Below are 27,767 nucleotides of genomic sequence, written 5' to 3'. Positions count from 1 at the left end.
CCTTATCAACATCAGCATTGCTCACTGGGGTAATGATGAGGCCCACAGCAATGTTGCAATGATGTGCGCATTGACATCACAGGGACACATGCCAGGCCAACAAAACAAACGGCATGAACGGACACAGTGGATGGGCACTCACAATGCACTCCACCCCTCTGCATGCATTGGGTGATGGCAGGCAAAACAGGCCATGAGAGCCATGAGCATATACTGGTTGCATTGTGTGAATCAATTAGTGCATTTAGAAGTTGTCCAAAGTAACAGTTGGATGCAAGCCATGGTGGCACATCATGTTCTTGATCAGGCGTCATGACTGACACATACATTCTCGCCTACATACAGGTGATGCAGGCTATCCCCTGAAGAGGTGGCTCCTTACACCAGTCCGGAACCCGCAGAACCAGCACGAGGAGGACTTCAACCATGCACATACACGTACCCGTGTGGTCGTTGAGCAGACATTCGGCCTATTGAAGGCACGGTTCCGATGCCTCAGCAGGTCTGGTGGGGCACTCCTGTACCGCCATGAGAAGGTGGCAAAGATGGTCATGGCATGTGTCATGCTACACAATATGTGCGTCAGACGAAATGTGCCCCTTCCCCCTGACGCAGAACTGCAACCACCTGACGATGAGGATGACGAGGGTGCAGATGGGGCTGCACCTCATGGAGGAGGCAATGCACAGGAGGGGCGTGAAATGCGTCAAAATATCATCGACCAATGCTTCTAGCACACACGGATGGTGTGTATCACATGGAGACGGCACTTGGGGCACTGTGTGTCTCTGGGACATGCACACTGTGGACTGTACACCAATAAAGCACACATATGCAATGAAAATGTCCACACATTTAATTTCGGAAAAAGGAAAAAGTGTATTTTAGTCATAAATTGTCGTGACACACCCCCTCCCCCCTCCCACCTCCCCCTGCACACCCCAACACACCCCATCCCCTGCACACCCCACCACACCCCCTCACCCCTCCCCCCTGCACACCCCAACACACCCCCTCCCCCCTCCACCCTCCCCCTGCACACCCCCTCCTCCCTCCACCCTCCCCCCTGCACACCCCAACACACCCCCTGTGAGTGTCTACAGATGCCTGTAACAGTGGGCACAAGCCCCGTCTCACGGCCCCCGGGGCACCCCTGCCTGTGGAGCGCAGGTTCCGTCCTGAACGTCGGACGGGGCTGCTCTGGGCAGAACTGGCAGCGGAGGATGTCCCTGCCTGCTCCCGTGCATGCATGTCCTGTAGGGTGTGGGAGAGCTCAGAGAGCACACGGCGCACCCCGGCAAGTTCGCCACAAATGTCCCTTGACATGGACTGCATTGCATCCCTCAGGGTGTCAGTGTTCTGCGCAATTTCGGCCCTTAGGGTCTCCGTAGCCTGTTCGATGGCTGCCCTAACCCCCACACATTCCGCAGCATGCTCGGTGAGTAGCGTGGACAGCTGTTCCTGCCGTTGAATGATGTCCTCAAGGGACTGTTGCCCCTGCTGGGCCATGCCCATTGCTGGTGGTGTGATGGAGGGGCTGCTCCTCTCCTGTGGACTTAGAACTGGGCATGGGGTAGATGGCCACTCCTCTTCCTCTGTGTGCCCCTGTGTGGGATCTCCTCATGGGGGCTGGCATGGGATGAAAAGGGGGAATGTGGAAGGTCATTTGTGTGTCTGACATCGTGCTCCTCAATGTCAGAGTCTGAGCATGCTGCAATGGCAGCTGATTCTCCAATGCTGCTGCTGGCCGCAGAACCGGTGCCTTCTGTGGCAGGCAATGTTGGAACAGGTGGTGCTGCTGCTGCTGGCTGCTGCCTACTGGGGTGCTTGCCGGTGGGCCGTCCTGTTTGCTGGCAGTGGATTGTGCTTGCTGTGGGGTCTGGCTCATTGCAGCTGAGGTTGAGGGTGCGTGTATGGTTGTCTTGGCCTTCTTGGCTCTTTTTGTCGCAGGGGTGTCCTCGTCCTCGGGGTGTGATTCTGAGCCTGTGGTGGAGCAAAGGAGGGAGAGCGTTATTGATGGGTCTGCGGACATTGGAATGACAATGATTGACATGATTTTGGTCAGTCGATGAGGCACTTTTGAGGCATGGGCATGCAGGTTGTCTCCTTTTTGTGTGGAATGAGGATGGAGGTATGTGGGTGCCGGCAGTTAGGGTGTGCATGCTACATGTATACAGGGTGGAGCTCGCATGTGGCTGTGGGCAGTGTCCAGCTAATGTGTTGCATTTACACTCTAGGGCAACATTGTGCTACACATGAGTGGACTTCAGTGACTATGGCATGTCTTGATTTGAGGCACCTACCTTCATCGCCTGATGTCGGTACTCCTCTTTCCATCCCTCTGACGCCTTCAATGCCTTCCATGCCAATCGTGCTGGCACATATTTCCTCCCACGGTTGGAGTTTCAGTGGGGATTCAGAACCTCCACCGGTAGCCAGGGCAAGGTTGCGGTTGGCAGAGATGATGCTTCTTACACGTATCCTAAGGTCATCCCACCGCTTCCTGCACTGCTGTGTGGTGCGGGGTACGGTCCCCACCACGCTGACGCGCTCTGCCACCAGGGCCGATATGACCTTCTTTTTGGCTATCGCCGGCCTGGTCATCTGTGGCGAAAAAACAACGGCTGCATTGTCTTGTAGGGTCTCCGCGAGCATGCTCAGTTCCTCCCGGGAGAATCTGTCCTGGCGCTGGCGGTGGCATGCCTTCTTGACAACTTTGGGCATTTTTGGGTGGTTAAGTGGGTGGGTGATGGGTTGGGACAGGTGTCAGGGTTGGATCTGGTGTTGTTGGGAAGGATGGCAATGGATTGTGTTTTTAAAGATGGCCACCATGCTGTTTCCCGTTCCGCCGCGATGACGCTATTTCCGGTTCCGCTTTTTACGATGACCGCTAATTGCGGACACCGCTGAGTACGGTGGCCGCTAATTACAGTGGCCGCTGAGATGGGTGGCGGTAGTGCACCTTGCGCGGCCTACGATGCCGGTAGGGGCCCTTTCCGCCATGGCGTTATTTACACTACCGCCATGGCGTAATGATCGTGCGCGATGGGTCGGAATGTGGCGCTCTTTCCGCCATCGGTCCACGGTGTAAACGTTCATTATGCCATGGCGATAATGTCGGGTACTTACCGCCAGGGTCGTAATGAGGCCCATGGAGTTGAATCTGATGACAAAAAAGAGTGCCTCTTTTAAAAATAAGAGTCTTGCTGTGCAGAGCTTGTGCCTTGAAGATAACTTGCACTGTCTTGGGTGAGGTGCGTGGGAAAAAAAAACTGTTGGAGGAAGGCAGGAAAGCAGAATGCCGCGCTCCTGTTCAGTAAAATGGTGTTTACAGAAGCTGGCAGATATGGGAGCTTTTTATGAGTTGCTGGAGCAGCGCAGACAATAGTTAATCTGGATGAACTGTCTGAAACGAGTGCCTTCCATTGAAGCCGCCCCAGTTTAAGAGTTATAGGCCTAAGAGCAAAGAGACAAGCTTGCTGCGTGCGTATGGTGCTGTCATGTGCACAGGAATGATAAACAATGATCAAGCAGTCGCATTCCATCCTGTGAGAGACACTGTTAATGAGCAAAGGAAGAGGTGGAAACTGAACTGAAGGCAATAATTGCTGTGAGTGAGAAGATGAACAAAGAGGGCAATCTTTCTTGCACCTGCCGATGTACGCATGCTTTCTGACACTGGCATGCAATAACAGAGCTGATTAGAAGCAAGGAATTCACCCAGTATCAACACTGGAAGAAAAAGAAATGCTGCATGCAAATGGTATGCTGGGCGCATCGCGCATCTGAACATTTGGGGAAACTGTGCACCTGTGAATGGGCTGAGAAAAGACAGCTGCCCATTTCAAGAGACATTGCTGTGCAAGCTGCATCTCAGCGCCCCATGTGATGTGAAGTGAAGTAATGCGCTGTGCACTGGAGAAGAAACCTCTAGGCGCTTTAAGAAGTGAAAATACACAGCCAGCAAAATGCAAGCTACATTGCCAGGGCTAGAGTAACTGACAAAGACAATATGGCGTTCCAGATGGAAGCAAAAAACTGACAAAGGTAGCTGTTTTGCAAGAGACAACATGCAGAGCGGGGCTTTGGAGTATAACATGAACACTGCACATTAGCCATGATCCAGAAGCCTCATGGCTTAGTGCAAGAATGAATGATTTGTTGAAGCAACTAAAGGAACTAACTCAGACTATCGCTCTCAAAAGGGGTGGCCCAAGAAATCAGCAGACACCCTTTGGGAAACTAATAAGTGGAAAACCAGAGGCTTTAAAGACACTGCCTGTATGGAGAACTGGAGAAAAGGTAAACAAAGCTGCTTGTGCAACTGCAGGCGGTATTGGAGTGAAAGACTTTACCTTTGGAAAATGGAGTGATGCCAGCAGGGCAACCTAAATCAAGATCATGAAACACTGGCAGCAAGTTGGCGCCTGGCGCCTGGCATTCGTGATCGCTTTGGTGACAAAGAAAAGCACTGATCCATTGAGAAGTGCAACCTGGGCACTTATTATATGGCTATTGTAAAATCACAGATCAGTCTGAGGTACCATTGACCAACTATGATCGCATTGCACAAATGAGTTTGTGACTAGGCAGTTACACCCCGTATGGTTGAGTGCAAATAAGTCCCCAGTAACATGCAGAAGGGTGACAAATAATTGCGGTAGCAATGATATGATAAAGTGTGTAGTTACCTGATGAGACTTCTGAAGGCGGGGGTGGTGTTAAGGGAAGGGGTGGACAACGCTAATATTGAAGTTTTGATGACATCCTAATGTGGATAACACTGATAGTGTACCTTATGATGAAATCTTAACATTTCTGTTTGTATTTTGCTTAGGCAAATAAACAAGACAGTAGCGTGCCATGATTGGGGGGTAGACGTGTGCAATTGCCGGGTGACACTGATCAGTCAAGCAGACGCATTCTCAGAGAAAGCGGGTCACTGCGAGGTGCAATGTGAACTTTGAACCTGTCCTGTACCGCACTCATTGCTACTAACGTGCGTGAAGCATGAGGACATTTGTTCTGCAACCTGCGAGAAGTGTCCAACAAAGTAATAACTTTTCCAGAACTGTCACGGTGCGGACTTGGCATATTGTCAAACATTTGATGCTGCACATTGAAATGATTCAGTCAATGGTTGTAATGACCGTGTTGATATTTTTTGCCTTTCTTATCTAAAGGACTGTGGACAATGGGTTGTGGACTGTGACATCATGCAACACAAACAGCTGTGTGAAACAGCACTTGAATGCCAACATGTTGAAACCTGATTCTTAAATGCATTTTGAGATTAATCTGTGAAAAAAATAAATGTTTTGCCCTTCCCACTGAATTGCTTTAACCAGAGATGTTTTGCCTTTTCCAAAATTACTACATTGCATGTAGCCAGGAAAACGATTTATGAATTGTTGGGGCAGCAGGGTTGGGAGAGCAGGAGCATAATATATTTTGAGATAAAAGGAATGCGCACACCAAAGTTAGCTGTGCGTATGTTAAGGCCTTTGATTTGTAGTAATGCTGCCAAGTGTGTGAGCTCTAATTAGAGATGGTAGCATTTGAAACAGGATGGCTCTTTTCATGTGGTAACATTACATATACTTATATTCCAGCTAACATTTCTGGAGGTCCATGTGCTTTGACTCGATTAGGACTAATGATGTTTCCTTTACACTCAGCGATAACTCGAGGTAAAAGGTCAACCTTTGAATCTATGGGATTATCTCCTGACTGTGTTTCACATGTACATTTGTTATCAGAATCTGAGGTTTTAGCATTAACCCTTTCATTAGTAGGTGTTTGGGGTTTAGCTGCTGCAGGTTACAAATCTTCGATGAAATTAGCGTGTTTAGTAGTTAAAAGTCTTAATCATACTTTGCAAGCTCTAGAAGAATTACTCCTTGATAGTCAAGTTATTAGAAAAGCTACTTTGCAGAACAGAGCTGCTGTTGATTACTTATTGCTGAAACATCATTTAGGGTGTAATGCCTTTGAAGGTATGTGTTGCTTCAATTTGTGTGACCACTCATGATCCATTGAAAGTCATATTAGAGGTTTGAGGGATCTCATTTTCTCAAGTATCTCAAGATCAAAACAGAAGCTGGTGGGATTGATTATTTTCATGGATACCTGATATTGGGGGTACACTACGTTATATTTTTGCTTGCATTTTTATCCATTATAATTGCTTGTTGTTGTTGCCTTCAATGTGTTCCCAATTTAGTTTTAACATTTCCTAGGTTTCAGAGACAAGTTCCAGTGCCACCTGGCTACGGAAGATAAATATCCAAAGGGTGGAGATGTTCTGCTCAATTTATGCTTAGTTCAAAATGATGCAGGCACAATGCATTCTGGGAGTGCTCAGAGCCATGTTGGATATTTACTTCACTCCACAGTGAAAGGCTGCACACATTTTGCTGAAGTGTTAGATTCACAGTGCTGAGACGAACATGCTTTTTCGAACTTGGTATGCAGTCAAGGCCATTTCTGCTGGGAAAAGCTAACGTTGTTATGACTTGCTACTGTTCTCCATGGAGCATGTTTTTAGAGCAGGGAGGCCCTGCGTTCATTGGGGGGAGCTCTCGATTGACCCAGCTGGCAACCGATGGCTGTTCCTCAACTGCGCAGGTGCAATTCAAGAAGGTTTGAGAATTAACTCCTTTTTTTGGAGTGCCTATATAGGCAAAAATCTGGAGGGGTCAGGTGAGACTTCAGCCAGAGAAGGACGCTCCGTCTGGCCTTCCTGTGAGCTGTGGCACTCTCGTCCTGGCTGTACCCGGGGTCTTCCAGCTGCTTCTGGACGAGATGAGGAATGGTAATACACTCACGGTGATGTATTCTTCTTTTGACTTCTTCACTTTTTCTGTGATATGTACTCGTAATCTTTGAATAAATAGCCGTAAAGAGCTGATTATCTTCCAAAGAGTGCGTGGCTATGAGTTATTGTGTCTGTCTGTTTCTGGGTTGAAGTATTTGCTCTATAATTGCATTGGTGATTTATGGTAGATCCGTGCACTTTTCAGAGGAGAGCAATACAGGGTGGTAGGCAGTTGAGAACTTGTAGGTGACTCCACAGGTTTTCCACATGGCTTGCATGTAGTGGGACATAAAATTTGATCCCCTGTCAGATATCACCTCCTTGGGAAAACCTACTCTGGTAAAGATACCAAGTAGGGCCTTAGCCACAGCCTGAGCCGTAACAGTCCTCATAGGTATTGCTCCAGGATACCTAGTGGCATGATCCACTACAACCAGGATAAACCTGATGCCTGAAGATGTGGGAGGATCAATGGGACCAACAATGTCAATCCCGACCCTCTCAAAAGGAACTCCCACCACTGGGAGAAGCACCAAGGGTGCCACATTCTTGGCTCCACTCTTGCCAGAGGATTGGGCAAGTGTGGCAGCTCCTGCAGAATTTGTCTACTTCTGAACCCATTTTAGGCCAGTAGAAGTAAAGAGAGAGCCTTTCCTTGGTCTTCTTAAAACTTAAGTGACCAGCCAAAGGTATCTTGTGGGCTAACTGCAGGAACTGGAGTCGGTTCACTAGAGGTACTACAAGTCTTTTGCCGTCTCTAGGGGTTGACTCAGTCGGTTCACTGTAGAAGAGGCCATCTTCCCAGTGCAACCTATACTTTCCAGGCTCTTTCCCATCGAGCTGAGAAGCTGCCTATAGGCGAAGACCTTCATGAGTAGGACACTCTCTTAGTCCTCTGCTGAAGTCTGCCCTGTTGGGTCCAACTTCAGCCAGGAAAGACTGCAGTTCAGGATGTTCAACAGGGTCAAGATCTCCATCCAGTGTAAGATCCTCCTCTAGATCTGATTCCTCAGTATCTAGTTGAACCATATTGGGTTGAACCTCACACTCAGCCTCAGCTGGTGTAGGAGTCACGGATGTGACTTTGGACAGTCTTGGAGATGTCCTTCTGGGCACAGGAGTGCTTGCTGGTTTCTTGCTGCTAGAGTTAGGTTTCCCCTTTGTCTTTTCTTGTTCTGCAATAGCAGTAAGTAAGTCCTGTGGACTTGGGGTGATAGTTTCCTCTATCATGTCCCCAGGAGAGCCTCTCAAGGTTCTCTCCCTAGCAGACGTTGTGAGTTCCTGCTTCCTTTTGCTGGGAGGCCTGGGGGTCTAGACACAACTCCAAGAGTTTTAAGGTCATTACCCAACAGGACTCTTCCAGGTACGTCGCTTTGCACACTTACATGTATTCTGACAGTCATGTCATTGCACTGGATGAGAGCTGGTAAGTGGGGAACCATTTGCACAGGGCCTCCAGCTAACTTGGTTAGGTGTTTGGGTGCCTTAGCAACATCCTCCACCTTGAAAAAACATTCATCAACCACAGTTATGTTGGCCCCAGTGTCTCTGATGGCAGGGATTTCCTTACCATTCAAAAGAACACTATCTTTGTTATACTCTTTAGTATTATCAAGGATTGAGTTATAGACATCTAAGTTCTGTTGTTCTGAAAGACCCAAGGACACTAAAGAAACACTAGCTGAGACTCTCATGGGCTCATCAGCTAGTAACGGAAAGTTTCCACTGGCTATAGGTACTTCATCCATCTGGGGGAAGGCTAAGGAGACAGTGTGGACCCCTGAAGGTTTTCCCTCACATCTGGGATCCCCTTTCACATGGTCAGTTGACCCACAAGCAAAGAATTTTCCAAATGCTTTCTGGAATGGATGTTTGTTCTGACCTCCATCTGGTTTGGGACCAGATGGTACACTAGCTTGATTTGGTTTCCCTTATGGCTTAGCCTGGTTATGTTTGGGGCCCTCTTTTGGATTGGAATTATTGGAATTCTCTTTGTTGTCTTTCTTTGACTGCTTTCCCTCTTCTGTTTTCTGAGTTGCCCCAGAATCCTTGTGAGTAGCCGTGTTGGCAACCCACAAGTCAGCAGCCTTAGCTAACTTCTTAGGATCGATCTTCTTTGAATCAGCCAAGTGCTGTCTAAGCTCAGGAGAGCAGACATCAAAAATAGACTCCAACATTACAAGATTCCACAAACCTTCTTAAGTGTTCACTTTGTAACCCTTAACCCAACCATCTACATTTTCCAAATATTCACACACCCAGGTAGCCCAAGGGGTACCATCATGCTTGTTGAGGGTTCTAAACCTCTTAAGATACTGGGAAGGGGTCTTCCCAATTCTAGCTATTAATGCTAGCTTCACACACTCATAATCCTGTTTATCCTCCTCCCCCAACTCCATTACAGCATTACTTGCAACAGGGGGAAGCCTAGAGAAAAGACAAGGAATCAGCTCAGCTGATTTCCTGAGATACCTTGAATCCCATGATTGTACTCAAACATTGCTAACCAATCCAAAACATCAAATTTAGTCTCATACATACCAATCATTTCCTTTGGCATGCAGGGTCTCTTAGGGCTGGAAGACCTAGAAGACTCTGGGAGAGAAGCATTTTCTAAAGACAATTTCTTCATTTCTAGTTCATGGTTCTGCTCCATTTCTCTGAGCCTTAACTCTTGATGCTTCATGGCAGTTTGTGCATCAATACGTTTCACTTCCAATTCAAGTCTCATTTTCTCAAGTGCAAAACTCAGGAGGTTGTGCTTTCTGAGCAGGTAAGGGAGTTGTAGGGTTTCGTAACAAGGACTCATCTACTTCTTCTAACTCAACACTCACAGAATCAGAAACATCAGTATCCACATTTGCTGGAGGGGTAGGCCCTTCTGACCCACTCTCCAGACTTTGTTTTCCCATTAACTTTGCAACCAGTTCAGATTTTATTCCTTTACCAGAGAGATTCTTTTCTCTACACATGTTTCTCAGAACCTCAGCAGTATAGTTTAAGAGACCCTCTTCACTGTAGTTTTCCATATTTTACATGATTTCTTTAGTTAACAGAATTAGTAGTGTTTAGCCTTGTGGTTAGTTGAACCCAAGCAATAGCAGCACTCTAAGTGTAATACTCTACTTCCAAATCCTCACCGCTGTACACCAGTGTTAGGCAGAATGCTGTGCAGTGCCCTTAGGGACCACTACACACAATTAAGACTACAAGTGGTAATACAAGTTCACCTTTGGTACAAGCCTGTACTACTATGTTAAAGTGGTAGCAGTAGCGGAGTAGTCAGGCTTATCTCAAGAGTATATGAGCAGTAGCAGAGATTACACAAAGGGACCACAATTACTGTGACTCAAGCAAACACTGACTCAAGGTTTCAGGTAAATAATATAAGTACATTTATTTTTAATCCATCTGTGAAACACAACACTTCTATTAAATTGAAACCACACGAAAAATATGCTACACACAACCAATTCTCTTGGCACTGAACAACTTCAGGTAAGTACCCTATGTCTTAACGGACCGGTGTTGTGAAACAAACAACGTTACCTTGAATACATATGCGGTCACTTTTTAACAGTAATGACAGTTCGGTCTTACGAAAGATAAACGTATGCGCGGAAATAAATGTTACCGGGGCAAAAACACACTTAGCATCTCAGTTAACCAGAGAGAGTTGGGGGCAAAAATCATAGGCAATACTTTTGTCAAGGCAGACAGAATCAGAGAACACTCGCTGACAGAAATACAAAGGTCAATAGGCCGGAGCCAGTGTCAAGTGGAACCGGGTTCCTGTTGTCGAGGATCACACAGTCAGTCCGTTCAAGATTCAACGTTGCCAGGAGTGCTTGGATATTGTCAACAGAGGAAGCAAAAGTTATAAGAAGGAGGGAAGACAAGGGCAAGCCTTGGAGGAGGAGAAAAGGGATTCACCCTAGTTCCTCGAAGCAGAGCACAGTACCTTATTCAAGGAAGAAGCTGGTGCCATGGCAGTTGTTCCTGGTAGTTTCCTGCAGACCCACGGTTCCTGGAGCTTGGGCAAGAAGGAGGATTTCTGGAGCGTTCAGAACCACACAGGGATGAAGCCAGCAGCAGTGATGGTGAATAAAAGGAGCGCACCTTTAAAAAAATAGGAGGGGTTCTTCAGATGGCTATCCGGACCACTACAGCAGTGTGCAGCGATTTCGACCACGAAGAGGATCCTCTGGCTGTGGAAGATGAGCTGGTTGACCAAACCAGGCTCAAGGGAAGAAGACTCCGGACTGGATCGTCTCTGGTCGTCGAAGGGTAGATAGCTCAGGACTGCAGCAGGGCTTCACTGGGACGGGGTAGTTGCAGCATCCGTCTTCTTCTCCGCTTTCTTTGGTTCCTGGTAGTTCCAGTGGCGACTTTGACTTCCAGCCAAGGGTCCTGCCTTTTATGCGAAAATTCCCTGTTCACACAGCCTGGCTGTCAATCACGCAGCAGAGGGGTTGTCCAGCCCAGACAACCACCTCAGCCAATCAGGGCAAAGTGCAACTTAGGTTTCCTAGGATACTCTGTGCAGGGGGTGACTTCACCCTTCCCTCACATTCAGCCCACCTAGACACCCAGGCCCCCAGAGGAGGGCTTCTTGGCAGAAGCCCATCAAAACACTGTGAACAAAGAAGGCAAACCTGGTTTTCCGCGCAAAGTAAAATACAAGAAGGACTTTATCAAAAAGAAATGGTGAATCAACCCGACCAGAGCCAAACGAAAGAGTATTTGGTCAAGCGGGTTTATGTTCGAGGCTAATATAATAGCCTAAAACATAACCACGTTTATATAGTATAATTGTGGTAGAAAAGTTAGGGTAGATACCACTGCCACCAGCCAAGTCTAAATGTTAAAAGAGCAAAACAATGCTCTAGGAGGTACAGATAAAAAAGGCTAAGGATTAACCATTTCCAATACTCCATGTAAGATGGGGTGTACTAGACCTGTGGTTATTTGACTATGTAAAGTTAATGGCAACTTTACCCTTTTCTGGGGGACAGTAGTCAGCCCCAGAAATGGAGTTGGTGGGAAGTCTCAAAGACAACCCTGTGTCACTGCACTGAAGGTGCTGTGTAACACACAAAAGAGTGGGACTACTGAAGTGGTGTGCTTCAGAGTCCACAATCACAAAAACAGCTGAAATACACATGGCGAAACACAGGTAAGAGTTGGGGAAAAGCTCACTCTTACCAAGTGGAAAAAGTAAACGCCTGAAATCCTGCAAAGCTGCTGAGGGACTCACTAGGTATGGGAAATTAGCCATTGAATGAGAATTCTCCCTAACATATCCTTCCAGGTATCCTCGGTTTGTTGAGCATACACCTTATGTATTGCTCTAGGGTCTGGTTGGTCCGTTCGGTGTGGTCAGTGGTCTGGGGATGATGGCTTGTGGATAACCGAAGGTCGATCTTGGCAATTTTGCAACATCTTCTCCAAAAGGCGGAGACAAACTGAGTCCCTCGGTCAGGTATTAATAATGGTGGGAACCTGTGTAGCTGAACAATCTGTTCCAGAAACACGGTAGCCAGAGCAGATGCAGTGGGAAGACCTTTCAGAGGAATGAAGTGGGCCATATTAGAGAAAAGATCTACGATGACTAAGGTGGTGTTGTATCCTTTGCTGGGGGGAAGATCTGTAATAAAATCCATTGACAGCATATGTCATGGCGCTGGGGGTACCATCATAGACGTAGTAGACCTGCAGGACTCTGTTTTTGGGACTTGTGTTGTGCGCAGACACAACAAAGGTTGCGATGAACTGGGTAATGTCTTTTCACCAAGTTGGCCACCAGTAGTTTTTCCTTATTTTAGCTAGGGTTTTTTCTATTCCCCTAGTCCTTCTACTAAAGAATCGTTATAGTTTGCTATGATCTGAGTCTGTAGTTTTGTATCTGGAATGTACAGCCGTCCTTGAAAGTATGGTAGATTGTTCACGATAGTATGTCGATCTCCTTTTGATAACCAGTTTTGTTGTGCTGCTTGATTCATCGAATGTTGTAGACCAGATTTTAAGTCTCCTAAAGAGGTGGTTGCGGCAATAGTGCTTTGGATCAGTCCTTCCGGGATGACGGCCACGGGGTCTGGTGTAGTGAATGCCTCCTCTGCCTCGCTCATGTGTGACGGGGCGTCTGCTTTAACATTGCATACTCCGGGTCTGTAGGTAATTATGAAATCGTATTCCGCGAAGAAGAGGGCCCAGCGGAGTTTGCGTGAAGATTGTGATTTTTTAAGGTATTGCAGATTGCGATGATCTGTGATCACGGTAACTGTATGTCTAGCTCCGAGAAGATAATGTATTCATGCTTTGAATGCTGCCTTGATTGCTAGCAATTCTTTATCAGTGATTGCATAGTTTAATTCGGGTCAGAGAACTTACGAGACCAGAATGCCATGGATGCAACTGTTCTGTTTCGGGGTCTTGTTGTGACAGGACTGCTCCCATTGCAATGCTGGAATCATCGGTTTCGACAACGTATGGTAGTATGGTAGTTCTGGTCGGGGATTTGGCAAAACTGGTGCTGTTGTGAAAGCTTTTTTTAGCTTCTGGAAGGCTTCCTCTGCAGACCAATGAAATTGTTTATTTTTCTGTAGCAAAGAGGTAATTGGGTGGACAATCTGAGAGAACGATAAAAGTTGACGAACCCGAGCACACTCTGTACTCCCTTTGTGGATGTTGGTGAAGACCAGTGGAGGATAGCGTCTACCTTGCGCATGTCCATGCGTATGCCCCGTGATGTGAGAACAAAGCCGAGGAATTCTACCTCTGTCACATTAAAGAAGCACTTCTCCAGTTTGGCATATAGCTGATGTAGCCAAAGTTTTTTTAAGACTGCCTGAACATGACTGAAGTAGTCTACCTTGTTGGTTGAGTAGATGAGAATGTCATCAATGTTGACAAGTGTGCAGATGTCCAATAGTTTGCGGAGCACGTCGTTCATGAAGAATTGGAACGCACCCGGGGCATTACATAGCCCAAAGGGCATGACCTTGTATTCAAAAAGGCCATATTTTCTGCGAAAGGCAGTCTTCCACTCGTCCCCTTTTTTTGACTCTTACCAGATGATAGGCCCCTCGTAAATCTAGTTTTTTTTATAAATCTGAGCATTTTTAACTTAATCCAGCAGTTCAGGGATAAGCGGCAACGGATACCGTTTTTTTACCGTGATCTGGTTAAGTGCCCTGTAGTCAATGCAAGTTCTTAAGTCTCCTTCCTTTTTTGGGCACAAAAAAGAGGGGCGAGAATGCTGGGGACTTGGGCAGACAGATTTGCCAGATACTGGTCAAGGTATGTTCTTAAATGCTGGTTTTCCTGTTCTGTTAAGGCATAGATCCGGCTGCAAGGAACTTGGGCCCCGGGTACGAGATCAATTTGGCAGCCGTACGGCCTGTGCGCAGGTAGTATGTTCTCTTGCTCCTTTTGAAAAACCTCTTGGTAATCCAGGTATTCAGGTGGTAACGAACCTGTGAGGACCAGTGCGGTTGTTCTCTTCGCTCCTGGATCAATGAAACCTTTTAATGGGAATCCTTTGTTGTAACAGGTGTCGACACAGTCTTTTGGAAAGGTCAGAACTCTTTTACACCAGTCAATCTTAGTATTGTGGAACTCCTGCCAGGGAATTCCCAATATCATCTGGAACTGAGGAGCGCTGATGAGATCGAAGGTGATGTCCTCTCGGTGACCGTCCTGACACAGAAGCGTAACCGTCTCGGTGTAGTGCGTCACTGGGCCGGATGATAGCTGAGATTCATCGACTGCTGTAAAGTTTTCTGATATTTGCTTCTGTCGGAGAGGAAGGCCTATCCGGGTAGCCAGATTTTGGTCAATGTAATTCCCCACAGCTCCACTGTCAATATATGGCTCCAAGGCATGTATTTTTGATGGCTGTTTGTGGTTTACCAAGAGCACAGGGATAACTAGGTGTGAGGTCTGTGTTGGTTCCTTTTCACCGCTCGACAAGTGGACCCCTATGCTTGCTGGGCGTTAGAGTTTCCCGAGTCCTGTTCTTCTTCTTCTTCACTTTTGTCAGTTGCTCCAACTGTTTTCCTGGGTGGTTTCACTGGGCATTCTCGGAGAAAGTGGCCTGCCTTTCCACAGGATAAACAAAGTTGTTGCTGTCTCCTTTTCTCCTTTTCTGCCTTGGTGAGCGGGCTCTGCAAGCCCCCGATATGTATAGGTTCAGACTGATCATGTGACTTGGTTTGATTCTGTCAAGACTGGTAAATCAGGTTCAACGCAGGAGCTGCTGAGTCCCAGCATCCCACTAAGATATCTAGCTCACAACTAAACTGAACAGCTGAGTTCTAGACACCTCTAGGGGTAAAGGGGAAAAGTGGATAAAATAATAAATCAGACACAGGATCTTCTATTTTCTTCCAGTCTCTGATTGAAAGAGAAAAATGGTTATACAATAAATATATATTATCACTAACTAGCAACTTGTTATTTAATAGATTTAAGACTTTCCTACCTGAATGTCACCTGCGAAAAGTCCAGAGGAAGTATATTTTTTATGATTTCAGTTTAAGAACTTGTTTCTACCCAAACTGCCAACTGATAGAAAAAACTGTATTGAAACAACTCAGCTCAAAAATCAATGTTCAGCATATTTTTCTAGTACTTGACTGGAAAGAATGAATTTGAACTGAGCCTGGATAAAAGAAGAACCTTAACACCTTCTTGTCACCAAATAGTGTTCATGCAAGGTTAATTTGACTGGAAGATGGAGAAGCTTAATTTTGTCTTTAAAGTCTTCCAGAAAATAATCTTCTCCTTATTACTGATACTCTTTTCCTGTACTTACAGGTTATTAGTTTTAAAATGTCTTGAAAGGTACCTTTCACTGTTGAGCGTCTTTAAGAAATATGAAAAGTATATTTAACTTGTGCGGCTCCTTTAAAAATACTTGTAATGATGCAAGTGCCTCCTTTTTTCTGCTATGTTTTCAAAATATCTATTCTCTGTCTTTATACTTTCAGTTCGCCATGTTTTGAAGCAGAAATAAATACACAACATCTTTTAAAAATAGAATTTGAAGTCTTACCTTGTTTCTTCTAGTAAACAAAGGGTTAACCTTCATACGGAGATCCGACACGACGGGAAGGAACGCCGCTTCTCCTCATTGGATTACACTGAGAAATCTCATTCTTCGCGGGACCGCCTGTTACTTCAAGAAAACAAAACGCGACTCTGCTGCAGCCGACGTCCACAGAAGCCCGAACTCGAAGAATCTGACAAGGTAAGTAATGAATTATGAACAGTTTCTTTTGCGCGCGCGCCCACCTCTCAAAACAAAACTCTTCCTGTTTACCAGTCTCCTCAAGCAAAAAAGCGGAGTTAACCCTTTAGTTGCGTGGAAAAGACTTGCTGCTTTTTTCTTTCTCACAATGGATCACTTCTCCTTGTGAAAATATATTTTCTTTCAAGTTGCATAGTTCTTCCACATTGAAGCTTATCTTCAAGGAACTTCTTCCAAGGCCCAGAAAAAAGGAGACAGACAAAAACACGACCAGCTCAGATGAAGAAATTAATGAAAGGCAGTCTAGAATGTAGGGAAAGAAACAATTGTTCACTGTCACCCAACCAGCACTCTTGTCTCTGCCCTCCATCTTGGCTTGGGGTAGCTGCAGCACTCTGAATACAAAAGTCAAGGCCCAACAAAATCTAGAATGAAGGAACTGAAATAATCTCCTATTTATCATGGAACCTGACAGTACCCCCTCTCTCGGACCTCCCTCCCGGACCAGGTTTGAAAGGAAACTTTCTATGAAATTTTGCAATAAAAAGTGGGGCATGGACATTACTAGCAAATTCCCAAGAGCGTTCTTCAGGCCCAAACCCTTTCCAGTCAATTAAATATTGAAGTTTTCCACGACTCCTTCGTGAGTCCAAAATGCTCTAACCTCAAATTCTTCAGATTGATCCTCTACTAAAACTGGACTAGGAGGAACTCCCAATCTAGTTCCCACAACAAATGGTTTTAACTGACTATGTGAAATGTTGGATGTACCTTTAAATTTTCAGGAAGTTTCAATCTGACTGTAACTGGATTTATCACAGTCTCAATTTCAAAAGGACCTATAAATCTTGGACTAAATTTAGTTCTACCCTTGATTTTTAAATTCTTAGTAGATAACCAAACTTTATACCCAACACAAAATTTTGGCCCAGACCTGCGTTTAACATCTGAAAACCTCTTGTAATTATCCTTACTCAATTGAAGAGCCTTAACAGCTTGTTCCAAATTTTCTTTCATAGACTGTAATCTGATCTCAACTGCTGGACTACCAATGTCTTTTTTAATTGGTTCTCTAAGAAAACGAATATGAAAACCACGACTACAGAAAAAAGGTGACATTAAAGTTCAATCTTTCATGGAATTGTTATATGCAAATTCTGCTATCCAAATTAAATCAACCCATCTGTCTCCAGCTTGCAAGTAACATCTCAAATACTTCTCCAATTCTTGATTCACACGTTCTACTTGACCATTGGTCTCAGGGTGATAACCAGATGTTAATTTAGCTTCCACTCCTAGACTTCAACAAAAGGCTCTCCAAAACTTCGAAATAAACTGAGAACTTCTATCAGAGATAACTTGACTTGGTAATCCATGAAGTCGAACAATGCCTTGGGAAAAATGGTGTGCTAATCTTTCTGCAGTAATTTCCCCTTTTATAGGAATAACATGACTTTCCTTTGTGAGTAAATCAACAACTACCAAAATTGTTGAACAACCCTGGTCTTTGGGAAGATCTACAATAAAGTCCATCGAAAAAGTGTGCCACAGATGTGGTGGAATAGGAAGAGGTTCTAACAAACCCATTGGTTTACCCACATAAGACTTGGCTCTAGTACAGGTTTCGCAAGTCTTAACAAAATTTAAAAAGTCACTTCTCATTTTTTCCCACCAAAATTCCCTTCTGACTAATTCTAAGGTTTTTCTAAACCCTGGATGACCTGAAAGTTTTGATTCATGACAATCAATCAAAATCTTTTCACGGAGCTTCTCAGAAGGAAGATATAGCCTGTTGTCGAAATAAGGTAAACCATCTTTAATCTTTCTAACAGGGTCTTGCCTAACCCATTCTTCCATTTGCTCTATAGTCATACTATCTTGAAACTCTCGTAATAAACCTCCTTCATCTAGAGTTCCAGCAACAATAAAATGTTTAGAAGAAATCACAGGCTGTTGATCAATTTCCTTCAATTTTTCACTACCCGGAAACTGACGAGACAATGCGTCAGAACTTCCCATTTTGACTTCCGGGTTTAAAAGTGATTATAAAATCATAGTCTGAGGAAAAACAATGACCATCTCAATTGTCTTGGCGTTAGAGTTTTTGCTGATTTCAAAAACAAAAGATTTCGATGATCAGTCAAAACTGTAACAGGATGTCTTGCTCCTTTTAAATAATGGCGCCATTCCTCGAAAGCTGCCTTGATCGCTAAAAGTTTGCGACCCATGAGAGTATAATTAACTTTGGAAGAAGAACATTTCTTGGAAAAATAAGCAACACAATGCAATTGTCCAGTAATACCATGCTGTTGAGATAAAACCGCTCCCATTGCTAAATTGGAGGCATCTGCCTCATCAAAAAAGGGCTTGCAAGGGTCAGGATGTAAAAGCACTAGACCTGTAATAAAACTCTCTTTAAGGGCTTGAAAAGCCTCTTCAGCTTCTTTAATCCAAATTAATTTAACTCCTTTCTTTAGTAGTTTAGTAATTGGAGTGATTATTTGAGAAAACCCCTTGATAAACCTTCTATAAAAATTGGCAAAACCCAAAAAGCTCTGTACCTCCTTGACTTTAGTCGGAGATGGCCAATCTTTAACAGCTTTTATCCTTTTGAGATCCATCTCCAAACCTTTTGGAGAAATCACAAAACCAAGGAACTCTACAGAAGAGGTATGAAATTGGCTCTTTTACAATTTTGCAAATAAATGGTTTTCTTTCAATTTTTGTAGGACCAATCTAACATGATTTTGATGTTGCTGCAAATTTTTAGAATAAATCAGAATGTCATCTATGTAAACAACAACAAAAATGTCCAAAAACTCTCGCAAAACTTCATTAATAAAGAACTGAAAAGAAGCTGGGGCGTTACATAATCCGAAAGGCATCACTAAATATTCAAATAACCCATACTTAGTCTTGAAGGCTGTTTTCCATTCATCTCCCTCCTTTACTCTAACTAGATGATAAGCACCTCTCAAATCTAATTCAGAGAAAATCTCAGCTCCTTGATTTTGATCTAACATAATTGAAATTAAAGGTAAAGGGTATCTATTTTTGATGGTAACCTTGTTCAAAGCTCTATAATCTATACAAGTCCTTAATGTTCCCTCTTTTTTAGGCACAAAAAACAAAGGAGATGCCACTGGGGATTTGGAATGTCTGATGAAACCTTTTGCTAAATTTTCAGTTAAATATTCTTTAAGGTAATCGTTTTCCTTTTCTGTAAGTGCATAAACCCTACTACAAGGTAACGTGGGTCCTGGCGCAAGTTCTATTTTACAATCGAATGATCTATGAGGAGGAAGACTACCTGCCACAACCTCATCAAAGACATCTCTATACTCCTTGTAACAATCTGGTAAAACTCCCATCACTGCTCCAATTGTATGAGAATGGGTAAGAGCACCAATCTCCCCAAGGAATCTGGCACAATTTTCAACCTCTGTTTCATTATTTTCTAGAGATTTAACTTCAAAACAATGTACCTTGCAAAAACTGGAATTTAATTCTATCACTCTACTACCCCAATCAATTAATGGATTATGAAGTGTAAGCCAAGGCATACCTAAAATAATCTCCAATTGCGGAGCATCAATAATCTCAAATATCAACTCCTCTCCATGGTTCCCTGCAATAATCATTAATAAAGGAGAAGTTTCATGCGTGATGGGTCCTGAAGTCAGGTCAGACCCATCCACAGAACTAACCTGCTCAGACAAAACCTTTTTGACTAAAGGAATTCCTAAATCTTTGGCTACTCCCCAATCCATAAAATTTCCCATAGCTCCTGAATCAATAACCACAGGACCACTACCCACCAGTTTCTTCTCAAAAATCAAGGATACGTTAATTGTAATATGAGGAACCGCCGCCTGAAGAGTATTGGCAACTTGATGATTCTTGTTGTCGTGAGTTGGGACCTTCTTTGGACTAAAAGGGCAATTCCCAAGAAAATGTCCACTTCTTCCGCAATAAAGGCAAAGATTATTATTTCTTCTTCTTTCTCTTTCTTCCTTGGAAAGAGGTCCCCTAAATCTTCCAGAGCCTTCAGAATTTTTTGACCTAAAATCTCTATTTACAAACTCTAATCTGGGTCTATTTAATTGAGGACTAGATTTAGTCTCTTGTTTACTGTCTGCTCTTCTACGCTCAAGTCTTCTTTCATTTTGTCGAAAATCTAACTGAATCACTAAATCCATAAGAGCATCACAAGAAGTTGGTCTATTTACCACCCCTGACAAAGCATCTTTCAATTCATCCTTTTACCCTCTGTAAAAAAGAGATGCTCTCTTCTCTTCCGGCCAGTTACTTTCAATTACTAAAGTCTTAAATTGGGTAATATAACTAACTAAAACTCGATTTCCTTGTTTTAACTCTATCAACTCACTATCTACCTGCAAAGATTCTTGACGTTTATCGAATAATTTACTAAACTCCTCCTTAAAAACTTTTAAATTAAACAATGCTAAATCTTTCTGTTTTACCAAAACCCCTGCCCAACTAGCTGCCTCCCCAGAGAGGTACGAAATCATAAAAGTTATTTTAGACATATCAGAAGAAAACACTTCCGGCCTACTTAAAAAATGCAATTCACATTGAGTGATAAAGGTTTGAAATCTTTTTGCCTCTCCAGAAAATCGTTCAGGTGGTGCCAACGGCACCGGAAGAATTAAAGACTTCAAACCTCCTATGGCTCCTAACTCTGAATTTTCTCCTTGCCTTGAATTTTCTCTTTCCAAATAGGAGGTTCCATAATCTGTTCTTCTCTCCTACTAAAAAGTCTTTCTTCCGAAATCTCCTGAAGATGTGTAACCTTAACATTTAACTCCTCAAACTTTTTATTTAAAAGAACATTCTCATTAATAGATATCCTAACTTCTTCCCTCAATTCCTTAATCAAATTCCCCAACTCTTCCATAATGATCCTGGAACGTGGTCTCAGCAGCTCAGACGAAGTAAATCACTTCGGCCTTTCATTCTGTCAAGGCTGGTAAATCAGGTTCAACGCAGGAGCTTCTGAGTCCCACCATCCCACTAAGATGTCTAGCTCACAACTAAACTGAACAGCTGAGTTCTAGACACCTCTGGGGGGAAAGGGGAAAAGTGGATAAAATAATAAATCAGACACAGGATCTTCTATTTTCTTCCGGTCTCTGAATGAAAGAGAAAAATGGTTATACAATAAATATATATTATCACTAACTAGCAACTTGTTATTTAATAGATTTAAGACTTTCCTACCTGAATGTCCTCTGCGAAAAGCCCAGAGGAAGTATACTTTTTATGATTTCAGTTTAAGAACTTGTTTCTACCCAAACTGCCAACTGATAGAAAAAACTGTATTGAAACAACTCAGCTCAAAAATCAATGTTCAGCATATCTTTTCTAGTACTTGACTGGAAAGAATGAATTTGAGCTGAGCCTGGATAAAAGAAGAACCTTAACACCTTCTTGTCACCAAATAGTGTTCATGCAAGGTTAATTTGACTGGAAGATGGAGAAGCTTAATTTTGTCTTTAAAGTCTTCCAGAAAATAATCTTCTCCTTATTACTGATACTCTTTTCCTGTACTTACAGGTTATTAGTTTTAAAATGTCTTGAAAGGTACCTTTCACTGTTGAGCGTCTTTAAGAAATATGAAAAGTATATTTAACTTGTGCGGCTCCTTTAAAAATACTTGTAATGATGCAAGTGCCTCCTTTTTTCTGCTATGTTTTCAAACTATCTATTCTCTGTCTTTATACTTTCAGTTCGCCATGTTTTGAAGCAGAAATAAATACACAACGTCTTTTAAAAATAGAATTTGAAGTCTTACCTTATTTTTTCTAGTAAACAAAGGGTTAACCTTCATACGGAGATCCGACACGACGGGAAGGAACGCCGCTTCTCCTCATCGGATTACGCTGAGAAATCTCCTTCTTCGCAGGACCGCCTGTTACTTCAAGAAAACGAAATGCGACGCTGCTGCAGCCGACGTCCACAGAAGCCCGAACTCGAAGAATCTGACAAGGTAAGTAGTGAATTATAAACAGTTTCTTTTGCGCGCGCGCGCACCTCTCAAAACGAAACTCTTCCTGTTTACCAGTCTCCTCCAGCAAAAAAGCCGAGTTAACCCTTTAGTTGCAGGAATGAAATCAAAGCAAAGAAAAGGAATTCAACGTTGTGCTTGAAATGTAAACATAAAATAGCACTTAACTTGAGTTGTGTGGAAAAAACTCGCTGCTTTCTTCTTTCTCACAATGGATCACTTCTCCTTATGAAAATATATTTTCTTTCAAGTTGCATAGTTCTTCCAAATTGAAGCTTATCTTCAAGGAACTTCTTCCAAGGCCCAGAAAACAGGAGACAGACACAATCACGACCAGCTCAGATGAAGAAATTAATGAAAGGCAGTTTAGAATGTAGGGAAAGAAACAATTGTTCACTGTCACCCAATCAGCACTCTTGTCTCTGCCCTCCATCTTGGCTTGGGGTAGCTGCAGCACTCTGAATACAAAAGTCAAGGCCCAACAAAATCTAGAATGAAGGAACGGAAATAATCTCCTATTTATCATGGAACCTGACAGTACCCCCTCTCTCGGACCTCCCTCCCGGACCAGGTTTGAAAGGAAACTTTCTATGAAATTTTGCAATAAAAAGTGGGGCATGGACATTACTAGCAAATTCCCAAGAGCGTTCTTCAGGCCCAAACCCTTTCCAGTCAATTAAATATTGAAGTTTTCCACGACTCCTTCGTGAGTCCAAAATGGCTCTAACCTCAAATTCTTCAGATTGATCCTCTACTAAAACTGGACTAGGAGGAACTCCCAATTTAGTTCCCACAACAAATGGTTTTAACTGACTAATGTGAAATGTTGGATGTACCTTTACATTTTCAGGAAGTTTCAATCTGACTGTAACTGGATTTATCACAGTCTCAATTTCAAAAGGACCTATAAATCTTGGACTAAATTTAGTTCTACCCTTGATTTTTAAATTCTTAGTAGATAACCAAACTTTATACCCAACACAAAATTTTGGCCCAGACCTGTGTTTAACATCTGCAAACCTCTTGTAATTATCCTTACTCAATTGAAGAGCCTTAACAGCTCGTTCCAAATTTTCTTTCATAGACTGTAATCTGATCTCAACTGCTGGACTACCAATGTCTTTTTTAATTGGTTCTCTAAGAAAACAAATATGAAAACCACGACTACAGAAAAAAAGGTGACTAAAGTTGAATCTTTCATGGAATTGTTATATGCAAATTCTGCTATCCAAATTAAATCAACCCAACTGTCTCCAGCTTGCAAGTAACATCTCAAATACTTCTCCATTTCTTGATTCACACGTTCTACTTGACCATTGGTCTCAGGGTGATAACCAGATGTTAATTTAACTTCCACTCCTAGACTTCTACAAAAGGATCTCCAAAACTTTGAAATAAACTGAGAACCTCTATCAGAGATAACCTGACTTAATAATCTGTGAAGTCGAACAATGCCTTGGGAAAAATGGTGTGCTAATCTTTCTGCAGTAATTTCCCCTTGTATAGGAATAAAATGACTTTCCTTTGTGAGTAAATCAACAACTACCAAAATTGTTGAACAACCCTGGTCTTTGGGAAGATCTACAATAAAGTCCATCAAAATAGTGTGGCACGGATGTGGTGGAATAGGAAGAGGTTCTAACAAACCCATTGGTTTACCCACATAAGACTTGGCTCTAGTACAGGTTTCGCAAGTCTTAAGAAAATTTAAAAAGTCACTTCTCATTTTTTCCCACCAAAATTCCCTTCTGACTAATTCTAAGGTTTTTCTAAACCCTGGATGACCTGAAAGTTTTGATTCATGACAATCAATCAAAATCTTTTCACGGAGCTTCTCAGAAGGAAGATATAGCCTGTTGTCGAAATAAGGTAAACCATCTTTAATCTTTCTAACAGGGTCTTGCCTACCCATTCTTCCATTTGCTCTATAGTCATACTATCTTGAATCTCTCGTAATAAACCTCCTTCATCTAGAGTTCCAGCAACAATAAAATGTTCAGAAGAAATCACAGGCTGTTGATCAATTTCCTTCAATTTTTCACTACCCGGAAACTGACGAGACAATGCGTCAGCCTTCCCATTTTGACTTCCGGGTTTAAAAGTGATTATAAAATCATAGTCTAAGAAAAACAATGACCATCTCAATTGTCATGGCGTTAGAGTTTTTGCTGATTTCAAAAACAAAAGATTTCGATGATCAGTCAAAACTGTAACAGGATGTCTTGCTCCTTTTAAATAATGGCGCCATTCCTCGAAAGCTGCCTTGATCGCTAAAAGTTCGCGATCCATGAGAGTATAATTAACTTTAGAAGAAGAACATTTCTTGGAAAAATAAGCAACGCAATGCAATTGTCCAGTAATACCATGCTGTTGAGATAAAACCGCTCCCATTGCTAAATTGGAGGCATCTGCCTCAACAAAAAAGGGCTTGCAAGGGTCAGGATGTAAAAGCACTGAACCTGTAATAAAACTCTCTTTAAGGGCTTGAAAAGCCTCTTCAGCTTCTTTACTCCAAATTAATTTAACTCCTTTTTTTAGTAGTTTAGTAATTGGAGTGATTATTTGAGAAAACCCCTTGATAAACCTTCTATAATAATTGGCAAAACCCAAAAAGCTCTGTACCTCCTTGACTTTAGTCGGAGATGGCCAATCTTTAACAGCTTTTATCCTTTTGAGATCCATCTCCAAACCTTTTGGAGAAATCACAAAACCAAGGAACTCTACTGAAGAGGTATGAAATTGGCTCTTTTACAATTTTGCAAATAAATGGTTTTCTTTCAATTTTTGTAGGACCAACCTAACATGATTTTGATGTTGCTGCACATTTTTAGAATAAATCAGAATGTCATCTATGTAAACAACAACAAAAATGTCCAAAAACTCTCGTAAAACTTCATTAATAAAGAACTGAAAAGAAGCTGGGGCGTTACATAATCCGAAAGGCATCACTAAATATTCAAATAAACCATACTTAGTCTTGAAGGCTGTTTTCCTTTCATCTCCCTCCTTTACTCTAACTAGATGATAAGCACCTCTCAAATCTAATTTAGAGAAATTAACTCCTTGACTTTGATCTAACATAACTGAAATTAAAGGTAAAGGGTATCTATTTTTGATGGTAACCTTGTTCAAAGCTCTATAATCTATACAAGTCCTTAATGTTCCCTCTTTTTTAGGCACAAAAAACAAAGGAGATGCCACTGGGGATTTGGAATGTCTGATGAAACCTTTTGCTAAATTTTCAGTTAAATATTCTTTAAGGTAATCGTTTTCCTTTTCTGTAAGTGCATAAACCCTACTACAAGGTAACGTGGGTCCTGGCTCAAGTTCTATTTTACAATCGAATGATCTATGAGGAGGAAGACTACCTGCCACAACCTCATCAAAGACATCTCTATACTCCTTGTAACAATCTGGTAAAAGTCCCATCACTGCTCCAATTGTATGAGAATGGGTAAGAGCACCAATCTCCCCAAGGAATCTGGCACAATTTTCAACCTCTGTTCGATTATTTTCTAGAGATTTAACTTCAAAACAATGTTCCTTGCAAAAACTGGAATTTAATTCTATCACTCTACTACCCCAATCAATTAATGGATTATGAAGTGTAAGCCAAGGCATACCTAAAATAATCTCCAATTGCGGAGCATCAATAATCTCAAATATCAACTCCTCTCCATGGTTCCCTGCAATAATCATTAATAAAGGAGAAGTTTCATGCGTGATGGGTCCTGAAGTCAGGTAAGACCCATCCACAGAACTAACCTGCTCAGACAAAACCTTTTTGACTAAAGGAATTCCTAAATCTTTGGCTACTCCCCAATCCATAAAATTTCCCACAGCTCCTGAATCAATAACCACAGGACCACTACCCACCAGTTTCTTCTCAAAAATCAAGGATACGTTAATTGTAATATGAGGAACCGCCGCCTGAAGAGTATTGGCAACTTGATGATTCTTGTTGTCGTTAGTTGGGACCTTCTTTGGACTAAAAGGGCAATTCCCAAGAAAATGTCCACTTCTTCCGCAATAAAGGCAAAGATTATTATTTCTTCTTCTTTCTCTTTCTTCCTTGGAAAGAGGTCCCCTAAATCTTCCAGAGCCTTCAGAATTTTTTGACCTAAAATCTCTATTTACAAACTCTAATCTGGGTCTATTTAATCGAGGACTAGATTTAGTCTTTTGTTTACTGTCTGCTCTTCTACGCTCAAGTCTTCTTTCATTTTGTCGAAAATCTAACTGAATCACTAAATCCATAAGAGCATCACAAGAAGTTGGTCTATTTACCACCCCTGACAAAGCATCTGTCAATTAATCCTTTTACTCTCTGTAAAAAAGAGATGCTCTCTTCTCTTCCGGCCAGTTACTTTCAATTACTAAAGTCTTAAATTGGGTAATATAACTAACTAAAACTCGATTTCCTTGGTTTAACTCTAGCAACTCACTATCTACCTGCAAAGATTCTTGATGTTTATCGAATAATTTACTAAACTCCTCCTTAAAAACTTTTAAATTAAACAATGCTAAATCTTTCTGTTTTACCAAAACCCCTGCCCAACTAGCTGCCTCCCCAGAGAGGTACGAAATCATAAAAGTTATTTTAGACATATCAGAAGAAAACACTTCCGGCCTACTTAAAAAATGCAATTCACATTGAGTAATAAAGGTTTGAAATCTTTTTGCCTCTCCAGAAAATCATTCAGGTGGTGCCAACGGCACCGGAAGAATTAAAGACTTCAAACCTCCTATGGCTCCTAACTCTGAATTTTCTCCTTGCCTTGAATTTTCTCTTTCCAAATAGGAGGTTCCATAATCTGTTCTTCTCTCCTACTAAAAAGTCTTTCTTCCGAAATCTCCTGAAGATGTGTAACCTTAACATTTAACTCCTCAAACCTTTTATTTAAAAGAACATTCTCATTAATAGATACCCTAACTTCTTCCCTCAATTCCTTAATCAAATTCCCCAACTCTTCCATAATGATCCTGGAACGTGGTCTCAGCAGCTCAGACGAAGTAAATCACTTCGGCCTTTCATTCTGTCAAGGCTGGTAAATCAGGTTCAACGCAGGAGCTGCTGAGTCTCACCATCCCACTAAGATGTCTAGCTCACAACTAAACTGAACAGCTGAGTTCTAGACACCTCTGGGGGGAAAGGGGAAAAGTGGATAAAATAATAAATCAGACACAGGATCTTCTATTTTCTTCCGGTCTCTGAATGAAAGAGAAAAATGGTTATACAATAAATATATATTATCACTAACTAGCAACTTGTTATTTAATAGATTTAAGACTTTCCTACCTGAATGTCCTCTGCGAAAAGCCCAGAGGAAGTATACATTTTATGATTTCAGTTTAAGAACTTGTTTCTACCCAAACTGCCAACTGATAGAAGAAACTGTATTGAAACAACTCAGCTCAGAAATCAATGTTCAGCATATCTTTTCTAGTACTTGACTGGAAAGAATGAATTTGAGCTGAGCCTGGATAAAAGAAGAACCTTAACACCTTCTTGTCACCAAATAGTGTTCATGCAAGGTTAATTTGACTGGAAGATGGAGAAGCTTAATTTTGTCTTTAAAGTCTTCCAGAAAATAATCTTCTCCTTATTACTGATACTCTTTTCCTGTACTTACAGGTTATTAGTTTTAAAATGTCTTGAAAGGTACCTTTCA

This window comes from Ambystoma mexicanum, chromosome 9 (assembly GCF_040938575.1).
Source record: "Ambystoma mexicanum isolate Mex_15411 chromosome 9, UKY_AmexF1_1, whole genome shotgun sequence".
Classification (NCBI taxonomy): domain Eukaryota; kingdom Metazoa; phylum Chordata; class Amphibia; order Caudata; family Ambystomatidae; genus Ambystoma; species Ambystoma mexicanum.
This window is presented reverse-complemented; position numbering follows the sequence as displayed.